Raw genomic sequence first — 15,150 nt, forward strand, 5'->3', positions numbered from 1 at the left:
ACGAGAGATGTCACGCCATGAAGAAACAAATTAGTATAACTCAATGAAATCCAGTCTGATCAGTACCAGACTTTACAGGCATGATGTCAGACCCGCCCTGAACAGATTGATGTGCCCATTGTCGGGAATACGTACAGCGCCACCTAGTGGCAACAGAAAATGTCACGTCTTACACTTTGTTGTACTGATTTTCACAGGTTCATTGTGGCCACCTCAAAAGCGGTGAATATCACCATCAGTCCTTCATGATGCTTCAGTGCAAAAATTGTGACTTTAAACTGAACGGCGCACCCTGGTGGCAACGCGGTTCATCATGAAAGATGAAGTGGCTTTTGAGGGGCTTGGAAAGTTTATAGAGGCTTGAAATTTGGCACACACCTCCAAATGGATGAAGGCATTGTGGTTATGTAACCATTTTCCTTGAATAGCGCAAAATGGCTCCACAGCGCCCCCTACAATATTTCAAAACATCAGCCCCTGCTCTGTGTTTCATCTATGAGTCTGAAACCTGGTAAGCTTATGTAAGATATCAAGATGTACAAAAAAGTCTCTTGGAGCAATATCCCAAATCCAACAGGAAGTCAGCCATTTTAAAATTAATGTGTAATTTTGACGACATTTTCCCCCCTTTTCAGGTCTCATACTTTGACGAACTCCTCCAAGGGATTTCATCATATTGAAGCATTCTTCAGTGTGTAGAATCTAAAGACCTTTGTGATGTTAAATTGCGAAGCTTTTTCCGTTCAGGGAAACGGGGTGGTCATGGCGGCACGTAGAGTTTCAATCACTCGCAAAAAGCAGTAATCTGCTGTCACTAAAAAAAACAATGTCCAATCTCTCCCAAAGCTCATAGGCGTGATGAGACTCCAGCTCGGAAATGTTTGTTATGCCATTTGTACATAATGGTTAGAGTGCCACCTAGTGGAACGACTAACTAATCATGAATGAATGAGTTGAAATGTTAGCTGGTGGTTAAATGCATGAATTCCATCAATGTGACATCAGATCGGAGGTGCTGGTTTTAGGTGTTGGGCGTGGCTCGACGCGCTGGGGGTGCGAGGGCCCTCATAACGCTGCTTGCAGCTTTAATTAGGGCCCGAGCACTGACAGTGCGAAGGCCCTATTGTAATTGCTCTGTTTATTATTATTATTATTATTATTATTTCGGCAAATGAATTGGCCGTTTGAGGGCCTAAACATGCTCGAAAACTCATGAAATTTTGCACACGCGTCAGGTCTGGTGAAAATTTACGTATTTTAATGTTCTCAGACATGGCCAGGGAAAATTAGCTCAGTAGCGCCACCTAGAAAAATGAAAAACGCGAGCCCCCGGTATGGGTATGGCCTACATGTTTGAAAGTCGGTACACCTATATAACGTTCAGAGTCGAACAAAAAAGTCTATTATGGCAATGTCCTAAACCCAACAGGAAGTCCGCCATTTTGGATTGAAGGTGACATTTTGGCTCTGATTTTACCGTTTCCATGCCTCGAACTTTAACGAACTCCTCCTTGGGATTTGGTCGTATAAGCTTCATCTTTGGTCAGTCTCAACTACACCCTTGTGCCATGTTAAATTGCGGAGCTTTTGAGTTTTCACAATACTATGAGGCCGTGGCGCCATGGCGAATTTCGATGACTCGCCATGAAAATCTTATTGCCTCTCATTTTGTCATACATTTTCTGACCTTGACCAAAGTGAACACATATGATAAGGCTCCACCCCTGAACATATTTCAACTGCCATATTTGACATCAAGGACAGCGCCACCTAGTGGGAACAGGAAATGTCATGTTTTACACTTTGGGGTACAGTATAGTGATGGGTGACATCTGCAGCCTCAAATTTCTCCAGGAAAGCCTTAAGGAGTTGGTCTTGGGTTACAGTGAAAACTGTGACTTTTCGCAAAAGGGTGTGACCCCAGCGGCATGGCGAACTTTGATGTCACGCCATGAAGAAACAAATTAGTATAACTCAATGAAATCCAGTCTGTTCAGTACCAGACTTTACAGGCATGATGTCAGACCCGCCCTGAACAGATTGATGTGCCCATTGTCGGGAATACGTACAGCGCCACCTAGTGGCAACAGAAAATGTCACGTCTTACACTTTGTTGTACTGATTTTCACAGGTTCATTGTGGCCACCTCAAAAGCGGTGAATATCACCATCAGTCCTTGATGATGCTTTAGTGCAAAAATTGTGACTTTAAACTGAACGGCGCACCCTGGTGGCAACGCGGTTCATCATGAAAGATGAAGTGGCTTTTGAGGGGCTTGGAAAGTTTATAGAGGCTTGAAATTTGGCACACACCTCCAAATGGATGAAGGCATTGTGGTTATGTAACCATTTTCCTTGAATAGCGCAAAATGGCTCCACAGCGCCCCCTACAATATTTCAAAACATCAGCCCCTGCTCTGTGTTTCATCTATGAGTCTGAAACCTGGTAAGCTTATGTAAGATATCAAGATGTACAAAAAAGTCTCTTGGAGCAATATCCCAAATCCAACAGGAAGTCAGCCATTTTAAAATTAATGTGTAATTTTGACGACATTTTCCCCCCTTTTCAGGCCTCATACTTTGACGAACTCCTCCAAGGGATTTCATCATATTGAAGCATACTTCAGTGTGTAGAATCTAAAGACCTTTGTGATGTTAAATTGCGAAGCTTTTTACATTCAGGGAAACGGGGTGGTCATGGCGGCACGTGGAGTTTCAATCACTCGCCAAAAAGCAGTAATCTGCTGTCACTCAAAAACACAATGTCCAATCTCTCCCAAAGCTCATAGGCGTGATGAGACTCCAGCTCGGAAATGTTTGTTATGCCATTTGTACATAATGGTTAGAGTGCCACCTAGTGGAATGACTAACTAATCATGAATGAATGAGTTGAAATGTTAGCTGGTGGTTAAATGCATGAATTCCATCAATGTGACATCAGATCGGAGGTGCTGGTTTTAGGTGTTGGGCGTGGCTCGACGCGCGGGGTGCGAGGGCCCTCATAACGCTGCTTGCAGCTTTAATTATTATTATTATTATTCACCCCAAACAAGGGCCTTTTTGAGGGCCTAAACATGCTCAAAAACTCATGAAATTTTGCACACATGCCAGGTCTGGTGAAAAATTTTGTATTTTAATGGTTTTACATATGAGCACTGGGAAATGGCTCTACAGCGCCACCTATGCCTTGTTAAATGCAGCCCTACGACCACATCGTTTGAGCTACATGTATGAAATTTGGCACACATGTGTATCATGCCAAGACGAACAAAAAAGTCTGTGGGCCCATTGATGCAAACCCAACAGGAAGTCCGCCATTTGGAAGAGAAGGTGACATTTTGGCTCTAATTTTGCCATTTCCATGCCTCGAACTTTTGCGAACTCCTCCTTGGGGTTTGATTTCATAACCTTCATATTTGGTCAGTGCCAACTACACCCTTGTGCCATGTTAAATTGCGGAGCTTTTGAGTTTTCACCATACCATGAGGACGTGGCGCCACGGCGAATTTCGATGACTCGCCATGAAAATCTTATTGCCTCTCATTCTGTCATACATTTTCTGACCTTGACCAAAGTGAACACATATGATAAGGCTCCACCCCTGAACATATTTCAACTGCCATATTTGACATCAAGGACAGCGCCACCTAGTGGGAACAGGAAATGTCATGTTTTACACTTTGGGGTACAGTATAGTGATGGGTGACATCTGCAGCCTCAAATTTCTCCAGGAAAGCCTTAAGGAGTTGGTCTTGGGTTACAGTGAAAACTGTGACTTTTCGCAAAAGGGTGTGACCCCAGCAGCATGGCGAACTTTGATGTCACGCCATGAAGAAACAAATTAGTATAACTCAATGAAATCCAGTCTGTTCAGTACCAGACTTTACAGGCATGATGTCAGACCCGCCCTGAACAGATTGATGTGCCCATTGTCGGGAATACGTACAGCGCCACCTAGTGGCAACAGAAAATGTCACGTCTTACACTTTGTTGTACTGATTTTCACAGGTTCATTGTGGCCACCTCAAAAGCGGTGAATATCACCATCAGTCCTTGATGATGCTTTAGTGCAAAAATTGTGACTTTAAACTGAACGGCGCACCCTGGTGGCAACGCGGTTCATCATGAAAGATGAAGTGGCTTTTGAGGGGCTTGGAAAGTTTATAGAGGCTTGAAATTTGGCACACACCTCCAAATGGATGAAGGCATTGTGGTTATGTAACCATTTTCCTTGAATAGCGCAAAATGGCTCCACAGCGCCCCCTACAATATTTCAAAACATCAGCCCCTGCTCTGTGTTTCATCTATGAGTCTGAAACTTGGTAAGCTTATGTAAGATATCAAGATGTACAAAAAAGTCTCTTGGAGCAATATCCCAAATCCAACAGGAAGTCAGCCATTTTAAAATTAATGTGTAATTTTGACGACATTTTCCCCCCTTTTCAGGCCTCATACTTTGACGAACTCCTCCAAGGGATTTCATCATATTGAAGCATTCTTCAGTGTGTAGAATCTAAAGACCTTTGTGATGTTAAATTGCGAAGCTTTTTACGTTCAGGGAAACGGGGTGGTCATGGCGGCACGTAGAGTTTCAATCACTCGCAAAAAGCAGTAATCTGCTGTCACTAAAAAACACAATGTCCAATCTCTCCCAAAGGTCGCAGGTGTGATGAGACTCGAGCTTGGAAATGTTTGTTATGCCATTTGTACATAATGGTTAGAGCGCCACCTAGTGGAATGACTAACTAATCATGAATGAATGAGTTGAAATGTTAGCTGGTGGTTAAATGCATGAATTCCATCAATGTGACATCAGATCGGACGTGCTGGTTTTAGGTGTTGGGCGTGGCTCGACGCGCCGGGGTGCGAGGGCCCTCATAACGCTGCTTGCAGCTTTAATTATTATTATTATTATTATTCACCCCAAACAAGGGCCTTTTTGAGGGCCTAAACATGCTCAAAAACTCATGAAATTTTGCACACATGCCAGGTCTGGTGAAAAATTTTGTATTTTAATGGTTTTACATATGAGCACTGGGAAATGGCTCTACAGCGCCACCTATGCCTTGTTAAATGCAGCCCTACGACCACATGGTTTGAGCTACATGTATGAAATTTGGCACACATGTGTATCATGCCAAGACGAACAAAAAAGTCTGTGGGCCCATTGACGCAAACCCAACAGGAAGTCCGCCATTTGGAAGAGAAGGTGACATTTTGGCTCTAATTTTGCCATTTCCATGCCTCGAACTTTTGCGAACTCCTCCTTGGGGTTTGATTTCATAACCTTCATATTTGGTCAGTGCCAACTACACCCTTGTGCCATGTTAAATTGCGGAGCTTTTGAGTTTTCACCATACCATGAGGACGTGGCGCCACGGCGAATTTCGATGACTCGCCATGAAAATCTTATTGCCTCTCATTCTGTCATACATTTTCTGACCTTGACCAAAGTGAACACATATGATAAGGCTCCACCCCTGAACATATTTCAACTGCCATATTTTACATCAAGGACAGCGCCACCTAGTGGGAACAGGAAATGTCATGTTTTACACTTTGGGGTACAGTATAGTGATGGGTGACATCTGCAGCCTCAAATTTCTCCAGGAAAGCCTTAAGGAGTTGATCTTGGGTTACAGTGAAAACTGTGAGTTTTCGCGAAAGGGTGTGACCCCAGCAGCATGGCGAACTTTGATGTCACGCCATGAAGAAACAAATTAGTATAACTCAATGAAATCCAGTCTGATCAGTACCAGGCTTTACAGGCATGATGTCAGACCCGCCCTGAACAGATTGATGTGCCCATTGTCGGAAATACGGACAGCGCCACCTAGTGGCAACAGGAAATGTCATGGCTTTAATTTTGTTGTACTGATTTTCACAGGTTCATCGTGGCCACCTCAGAAGCAGTGAATATCACCATCAGTCCCTCGTGATGCTTCAGTGCAAAAATTGTGACTTTAAACTGAACGGCGCACCCTGGTGGCAACGCGGTTCATCATGAAAGATGAAGTGGCTTTTGAGGGGCTTGGAAAGTTTATAGAGGCTTGAAATTTGGCACACACCTCCAAATGGATGAAGGCTTTGTTGTCATGTGATCATTTTCATTGAATATCCCAAAATGGCTCCACAGCGCCCCCTACAAAATTTCAAAATTGCAGCCCCTGCTCTGTGTTTTATGTATGAGTCTGAAACGTGGTAATCTTATAGGAGATATCAAGATGTACAAAAAAGTCTCTTGGAGCAATATCCCAAATCCAACAGGAAGTCAGCCATTTTAAAATTAATGTGTAATTTTGACGACATTTTCCCCCCTTTTCAGGCCTCATACTTTGACGAACTCCTCCAAGGGATTTCATCATATTGAAGCATTCTTCAGTGTGTAGAATCTAAAGACCTTTGTGATGTTAAATTGCGAAGCTTTTTCCGTTCAGGGAAACGGGGTGGTCATGGCGGCACGTGGAGTTTCAATCACTCGCCAAAAAGCAGTAATCTGCTGTCACTCAAAAACACAATGTCCAATCTCTCCCAAAGCTCATAGGCGTGATGAGACTCCAGCTCGGAAATGTTTGTTATGCCATTTGTACATAATGGTTAGAGTGCCACCTAGTGGAATGACTAACTAATCATGAATGAATGAGTTGAAATGTTAGCTGGTGGTTAAATGCATGAATTCCATCAATGTGACATCAGATCGGACGTGCTGGTTTTAGGTGTTGGGCGTGGCTCGACGCGCCGGGGGTGCGAGGGCCCTCATAACGCTGCTTGCAGCTTTAATTATTATTATTATTATTATTCACCCCAAACAAGGGCCTTTTTGAGGGCCTAAACATGCTCAAAAACTCATGAAATTTTGCACACATGCCAGGTCTGGTGAAAAATTTTGTATTTTAATGGTTTTACATATGAGCACTGGGAAATGGCTCTAGAGCGCCACCTATGCCTTGTTAAATGCAGCCCTACGACCACATCGTTTGAGCTACATGTATGAAATTTGGCACACATGTGTATCATGCCAAGACGAACAAAAAAGTCTGTGGGCCCATTGACGCAAACCCAACAGGAAGTCCGCCATTTGGACGTGAAGGTGACATTTTGGCTCTAATTTTGCCATTTCCATGCCTCGAACTTTAACGAACTCCTCCTTGGGATTTGGTCGTATAAGCTTCATATTTGGTCAGTGCCAACTACACCCTTGTGCCATGTTAAATTGCGGAGCTTTTGAGTTTTCACAATACCATGAGGCCGTGGCGCCACGGCGAATTTCGATGACTCGCCATGAAAATCTTATTGCCTCTCATTCTGTCATACATTGTCCGATCTGGACCAAAGAGCACACATATGATAAGGCTCCAGCCCTGAACATATTTCAACTGCCATATTTGACGTCAGCGACAGCGCCACCTAGTGGGAACAGGAAATGTCATGTTTTACACTTTGGGGTACAGTATTGTGATGGGTGACATCTGCAGCCTCAAATTTCTCCAGGAAAGGCTTAAGGAGTTGGTCTTGGGGTACAGTGAAAACTGTGACTTTTCACGAAAGGGTGTGACCTCAGCAGCATGGCGAACTTTGATGTCTCGCCATGAAGAAACAAATTAGTATAACTCCATGAAATCCAGTCTGATCAGTACCAGACTTTACAGGCATGATGTCAGACCCGCCCTGAACAGATTGATGTGCCCATTGTCGGAAATACGGACAGCGCCACCTAGTGGCAACAGGAAATGTCATGGCTTTAATTTTGTTGTACTGATTTTCACAGGTTCATCGTGGCCACCTCAAAAGCGGTGAATATCACCATCAGTCCCTCGTGATGCTTCAGTGCAAAAATTGTGACTTTAAACTGAACGGCGCACCCTGGTGGCAACGCGGTTCATCATGAAAGATGAAGTGGCTTTTGAGGGGCTTGGAAAGTTTATAGAGGCTTGAAATTTGGCACACACCTCCAAATGGATGAAGGCTTTGTTGTTATGTAACCATTTTCCTTTAATAGCGCAAAATGGCTCCACAGCGCCCCCTACAATATTTCAAAACATCAGCCCCTGCTCTGTGTTTCATCTATGAGTCTGAAACCTGGTAAGCTTATGTACGATATCAAGATGTACAAAAAAGTCTCTTGGAGCAATATCCCAAATCCAACAGGAAGTCAGCCATTTTAAAATTAATGTGTAATTTTGACGACATTTTCCCCCCTTTTCAGGCCTCATACTTTGACGAACTCCTCCAAGGGATTTCATCATATTGAAGCATTCTTCAGTGTGTAGAATCTAAAGACCTTTGTGATGTTAAATTGCGAAGCTTTTTACATTCAGGGAAACGGGGTGGTCATGGCGGCACGTGGAGTTTCAATCACTCGCCAAAAAGCAGTAATCTGCTGTCACTCAAAAACACAATGTCCAATCTCTCCCAAAGCTCATAGGCGTGATGAGACTCCAGCTCGGAAATGTTTGTTATGCCATTTGTACATAATGGTTAGAGCGCCACCTAGTGGAATGACTAACTAATCATGAATGAATGAGTTGAAATGTTAGCTGGTGGTTAAATGCATGAATTCCATCAATGTGACATCAGATCGGACGTGCTGGTTTTAGGTGTTGGGCGTGGCTCGACGCGCCGGGGGTGCGAGGGCCCTCATAACGCTGCTTGCAGCTTTAATTATTATTATTATTATTATTATTAGGGCCCGAGCACTGACAGTGCGAAGGCCCTATTGTAATTGCTCTGTTTATTATTATTATTATTATTATTATTATTATTATTATTATTCCGGCAAATGAATCGGCTTTTTGAGGGCCTAAACATGCTCGAAAACTCATGAAATTTTGCACACGCGTCAGGTCTGGTGAAAATTTACGTATTTTAATGTTCTCAGACATGGCCAGGGAAAATTAGCTCAGTAGCGCCACCTAGAAAAATGAAAAACGCGAGCCCCCGATATGGGTATGACCTACATGGTTGAAAGTTGGCACACCTATATAACGTTCAGAGTCGAACAAAAAAGTCTATTATGGCAATGTCCTAAACCCAACAGGAAGTCCGCCATTTTGGATTGAAGGTGACATTTTGGCTCTGATTTTACCGTTTCCATGCCTCGAACTTTAACGAACTCCTCCTTGGGGTTTGATTTCATAACCTTCATATTTGGTCAGTGCCAACTACACCCTTGTGCCATGTTAAATTGCGGAGCTTTTGAGTTTTCACAATACTATGAGGCCGTGGCGCCACGGCGAATTTCGATGACTCGCCATGAAAATCTTATTGCCTCTCATTCTGTCATACATTTTCCGATCTGGACAAAAGAGCACACATATGATAAGGCTCCACCCCTGAACATATTTCAACTGCCATATTTAAAATAAAGGACAGCGCCACCTAGTGGGAACAGGAAATGTCATGTTTTACACTTTGGGGTACAGTATAGTGATGGGTGACATCTGCTGCCTCAAATTTCTCCAGGAAAGGCGTAAGGAGTTGGTCTTGGGGTACAGTGAAAACTGTGACTTTTCACGTATGGGTGTGACCTCAGCAGCATGGCGAACTTTGATGTCTCGCCATGAAGAAACAAATTAGTATAACTCAATGAAACCCGGTCTGATCGGTACCAGACTTTACAGGCGTGATGTCAGACCCGCCCTGAACAGATTGATGTACCCATTGTCGGAAATACCCACAGCGCCACCTAGTGGCAACAGGATATGTCATGGCTTTAATTTTGTTGTACTGATTTTCACAGGTTCATCGTGGCCACCTCAAAAGCGGTGAATATCAACATCAGTCCCTCATGATGCTTCAGTGGAAAAATTGTGACTTTAAACTGAACGGCGCACCCTGGTGGCAACGCGGTCCACCATGAAAGATGAAGTGGCTTTTGAGGGGCTTGGAAAGTTTAAAAAGTCTTGAAATTTGGCGCACACCTCCAATGTGCATAAGGCTTTGTTGTTATGTGATCATTTTCATTGAATAGCGCGAAATTGCTCCACAGCGCCCCCTGCAAAATTTCAAAACATCAGCCCCAGCTCTGTGTTTTATGTATGAGTCTGAAACCTGATAAGCTTATAGGAGATATCAAGATGTACAAAAAAGTCTCTTGGAGCAATATCCCAAATCCAACAGGAAGTCAGCCATTTTAAAATTAATGTGCAATTTTGGCAACATTTTCCCCTCTTTTCAGGCATCGTTCTTTGACGAACTCCTCCAAGGGATTTCATCATATTGAACCAATCTCCAGTGTGTGGAATCTAAAGACCTTTCTGATGTTAAATTGCGAAGCTTTTTACGTCCAGGGAAACGGGGTGGTTATGGCGGCACTTAGAGTTTGAATCACTCGCCAAAAAGCAGTAATCTGCTGTCACTCAAAAACACAATGTCCAATCTCTCCCAAACGTCTCAGGTGTGATGAGACTCGAGCTTGGAAGTGTTTGTTATGCCATTTGTACATAATGGTTAGAGTGCCACCTAGTGGAACGACTAGCTAATCATGAATGAATGAGTTGAAATGTTAGCTGGTGGTTAAATGCATGAATTCCATCAATGTGACATCAGATCGGAGGTGCTGGTTTTAGGTGTTGGGCGTGGCTCGACGCGCCGGGGTGCGAGGGCCCTCATAACGCTGCTTGCAGCTTTAATTATTATTATTATTATTCCGGCAAATGAATCGGCTTTTTGAGGGCCTAAACATGCTCGAAAACTCATGAAATTTTGCACACGCGTCAGGTCTGGTGAAAATTTACGTATTTTAATGTTCTCAGACATGGCCAGGGAAAATTAGCTCAGTAGCGCCACCTAGAAAAATGAAAAACGCGAGCCCCCGATATGGGTATGACCTACATGTTTGAAAGTTGGCACACCTATATAACGTTCAGAGTCGAACAAAAAAGTCTATTATGGCAATGTCCTAAACCCAACAGGAAGTCCGCCATTTTGGATTGAAGGTGACATTTTGGCTCTGATTTTACCGTTTCCATGCCTCGAACTTTAACGAACTCCTCCTTGGGGTTTGATTTCATAACCTTCATATTTGGTCAGTGCCAACTACACCCTTGTGCCATGTTAAATTGCGGAGCTTTTGAGTTTTCACAATACTATGAGGCCGTGGCGCCACGGCGAATTTCGATGACTCGCCATGAAAATCTTATTGCCTCTCATTCTGTCATACATTTTCCGATCTGGACAAAAGAGCACACATATGATAAGGCTCCACCCCTGAACATATTTCAACTGCCATATTTAAAATAAAGGACAGCGCCACCTAGTGGGAACAGGAAATGTCATGGCTTTAATTTTGTTGTACTGATTTTCACAGGTTCATCGTGGCCACCTCAAAAGCGGTGAATATCAACATCAGTCCCTCATGATGCTTCAGTGGAAAAATTGTGACTTTAAACTGAACGGCGCACCCTGGTGGCAACGCGGTCCACCATGAAAGATGAAGTTGCTTTTGAGGGGCTTGGAAAGTTTAAAAAGTCTTGAAATTTGGCGCACACCTCCAATGTGCATAAGGCTTTGTTGTTATGTGATCATTTTCATTGAATAGCGCGAAATTGCTCCACAGCGCCCCCTGCAAAATTTCAAAACATCAGCCCCAGCTCTGTGTTTTATGTATGAGTCTGAAACCTGATAAGCTTATAGGAGATATCAAGATGTACAAAAAAGTCTCTTGGAGCAATATCCCAAATCCAACAGGAAGTCAGCCATTTTAAAATTAATGTGCAATTTTGGCAACATTTTCCCCTCTTTTCAGGCATCGTTCTTTGACGAACTCCTCCAAGGGATTTCATCATATTGAACCAATCTCCAGTGTGTGGAATCTAAAGACCTTTGTGATGTTAAATTGCGAAGCTTTTTACGTCCAGGGAAACGGGGTGGTTATGGCGGCACTTAGAGTTTGAATCACTCGCCAAAAAGCAGTAATCTGCTGTCACTCAAAAACACAATGTCCAATCTCTCCCAAACGTCTCAGGTGTGATGAGACTCGAGCTTGGAAGTGTTTGTTATGCCATTTGTACATAATGGTTAGAGCGCCACCTAGTGGAATGACTAACTAATCATGAATGAATGAGTTGAAATGTTAGCTGGTGGTTAAATGCATGAATTCCATCAATGTGACATCAGATCGGAGGTGCTGGTTTTAGGTGTTGGGCGTGGCTCGACGCGCTGGGGGTGCGAGGGCCCTCATAACGCTGCTTGCAGCTTTAATTATTATTATTTCGGCAAATGAATTGGCCGTTTGAGGGCCTAAACATGCTCGAAAACTCATGAAATTTTGCACACGCGTCAGGTCTGGTGAAAATTTACGTATTTTAATGTTCTCAGACATGGCCAGGGAAAATTAGCTCAGTAGCGCCACCTAGAAAAATGAAAAACGCGAGCCCCCGGTATGGGTATGGCCTACAAGTTTGAAAGTCGGTACACCTATATAACGTTCAGAGTCGAACAAAAAAGTCTATTATGGCAATGTCCTAATCCCAACAGGAAGTCCGCCATTTTGGATTGAAGGTGACATTTTGGCTCTGATTTTACCGTTTCCATGCCTTGTACTTTAACGAACTCCTCCTTGGGATTTGGTCCTATAAGCTTCAAATTTGGACAGTGTCAACTACACCCTTGTGCCATGTTAAATTGCGGAGCTTTTGAGTTTTCACAATACTATGAGGCCGTGGCGCCATGGCGAATTTCGATGACTCGCCATGAAAATCTTATTGCCTCTCATTTTGTCATACATTTTCTGACCTTGACCAAAGTGAACACATATGATAAGGCTCCACCCCTGAACATATTTCAACTGCCATATTTGACATCAAGGACAGCGCCACCTAGTGGGAACAGGAAATGTCATGTTTTACACTTTGGGGTACAGTATAGTGATGGGTGACATCTGCAGCCTCAAATTTCTCCAGGAAAGCCTTAAGGAGTTGGTCTTGGGTTATAGTGAAAACTGTGACTTTTCGCAAAAGGGTGTGACCCCAGCAGCATGGCGAACTTTGATGTCACGCCATGAAGAAACAAATTAGTATAACTCAATGAAATCCAGTCTGATCAGTACCAGACTTTACAGGCATGATGTCAGACCCGCCCTGAACAGATTGATGTGCCCATTGTCGGGAATACGGACAGCGCCACCTAGTGGCAACAGGAAATGTCATGGCTTTAATTTTGTTGTACTGATTTTCACAGGTTCATCGTGGCCACCTCAAAAGCGGTGAATATCACCATCTGTCCCTCGTGATGCTTCAGTGCAAAAATTGTGAATTTAAACTGAACGGCGCACCCTGGTGGCAACGCGGTTCACCATGAAAGATGAAGTGGCTTTTGAGGGCTTGGAAAGTTTATAGAGGCTTGAAATTTTGCACACACCTCCAAATGGATGAAGGCTTTGTTGTCATGTGATCATTTTCATTGAATAGCGCGAAATTGCTCCACAGCGCCCCCTACAAAATTTCAAAACCCCAGCCCCTGCTCTGTGTTCTATGTATGAGTCTGAAACCTGGTAAGCTTATTGGAGATATCAAGATGTACAAAAAAGTCTCTTGGAGCAATATCCCAAATCCAACAGGAAGTCAGCCATTTTAAAATTAATGTGTAATTTTGGCAACATTTTCCCCTCTTTCCAGGCACCGTTCTTTGACGAACTCCTCCAAGGGATTTCATCATATTGAACCAATCTCCAGTGTGTGGAATCTAAAGACCTTTGTGATGTTAAATTGCGAAGCTTTTTACGTTCAGGGAAACGGGGTTGTCATGGTGGCACGTGGAGTTTCAATCACTCGCCAAAAAGCAGTAATCTGCTGTCACTCAAAATCTAAATGTCCAATCTCTCCCAAAGGTCGCAGGCGTGATGAGACTCGAGCTTGGAAATGTTTGTTATGCCATTTGTCAGTAATGGTTAGAGCGCCACCTAGTGGGACGACTATAATCATGATTGAATGAGATGAAATGTTAGCTGGTGGTTGAATGCATGAATTTCATCAATGTGACATCAGATCGGAGGTGTTGGTTTTAGGTGTTGGCCGTGGCTCGACGCGCCGGGGGTGCGAGGGCCCTCATAACGCTGCTTGCAGCTTTAATTATTATTATTATTATTATTATTACTATTATTATTATTACTATTATTATTATTATTGTTGTTGTTGTTGTTGATTCTGCTTTTGCTTTTCTCCTCCAAAACTGCTTTAAAATAATTTCCTGCAATTAAAGTCGAAGTTGTGGACATTCACTTTTTAAACCCACTGTTAAATAGTAAAAGGATAACTCTGAGCATTCAGTTAGTTTAGTGCAAATAGCACTTACAGGTTGCTCCCGTCTTTTAAATTAACAGTCCCTTGGGATTAACTGTCCAGACCTCGAAAAACTAGCCCTGATTAAAAAGCATGACATAGAGGGGAGCTGCCACGACAGGTGTGACTTATGTGATTTGTTCTGCAAGGCTACTCAGGTTTTTTCATATGAAGCAGAGAAGACACTTGGATATAAAGACTCACCCACACATCGGCTCCATCTAAACTGTGCATTATCAACTGGATAACACACATTTAGAGATTAGAGATCAGAACTTTTTCAACAGATAGCCAAAGCAGACTTACTGTGAAAGGGTTGTGGGCTCTAGAGAGCAACATTTAGCTCCCAGCATGTTTGGATACTGAATATCAACATCGTCATTCTGATGTGTTTTAAGAGAAACCGTGTTTGGACCTTGAATATCTTTAGATTTCTGGGTATGTATGGGGCCTAACACCCAGCTTAGCCCAGAGATCTTTTGAAAAGGAAGACATGAAAAAAATGGGCAGAAATCAGCTACAGCTAGAAGGGCCAGCTCTGTTCTAGGATGCCCTCTGGACCCAGTGGAGGTGGTGAGTGACAGGAGAATGGCGGCTAAGCTGTCATCCCTGTTGGACAACGTCTCCCACCCCATGCAGCAGACTGTGACAGCACTGAGCAGCTCCTTCAGTGGGAGACTGCGGCACCCACGGTGTGGGACGGAGAGATTTCGCAGGTCTTTCCTCCCCACTGCTGTCAGACTCCACAACAAAGACTTTAACTGAACAAACACACACATCCACACATGTGCAATAACACTAAGTGCAATAATCTTTTCTGGCATCGTTGTATTTTTACTCAGTTGTATATAGCATTCGTATTCTATTTTTAT

The 15,150-nt window shown here is 43.3% G+C and overlaps 1 long non-coding RNA gene across 1 annotated transcript; it reads right to left on the minus strand.

The window, feature by feature from the left end:
• Nucleotides 1–402: 402 nt before the first annotated feature.
• Nucleotides 403–14,129, minus strand: LOC121813349. Its single transcript, XR_006053664.1, has 2 exons — nucleotides 11,254–14,129; nucleotides 403–7,713 (listed from the first exon to the last, which is right to left on the minus strand). It is a non-coding gene; the product is annotated as an uncharacterized LOC121813349 (long non-coding RNA).
• Between the last annotated feature and the right edge of the window lie 1,021 nt (nucleotides 14,130–15,150).

The sequence above is a fragment of the Haplochromis burtoni genome, unplaced genomic scaffold (genome assembly GCF_018398535.1).
Source record: "Haplochromis burtoni strain Fernald_Lab_line unplaced genomic scaffold, NCSU_Asbu1 Contig_1568, whole genome shotgun sequence".
Taxonomy (NCBI): Eukaryota; Metazoa; Chordata; class Actinopteri; order Cichliformes; family Cichlidae; genus Haplochromis; species Haplochromis burtoni.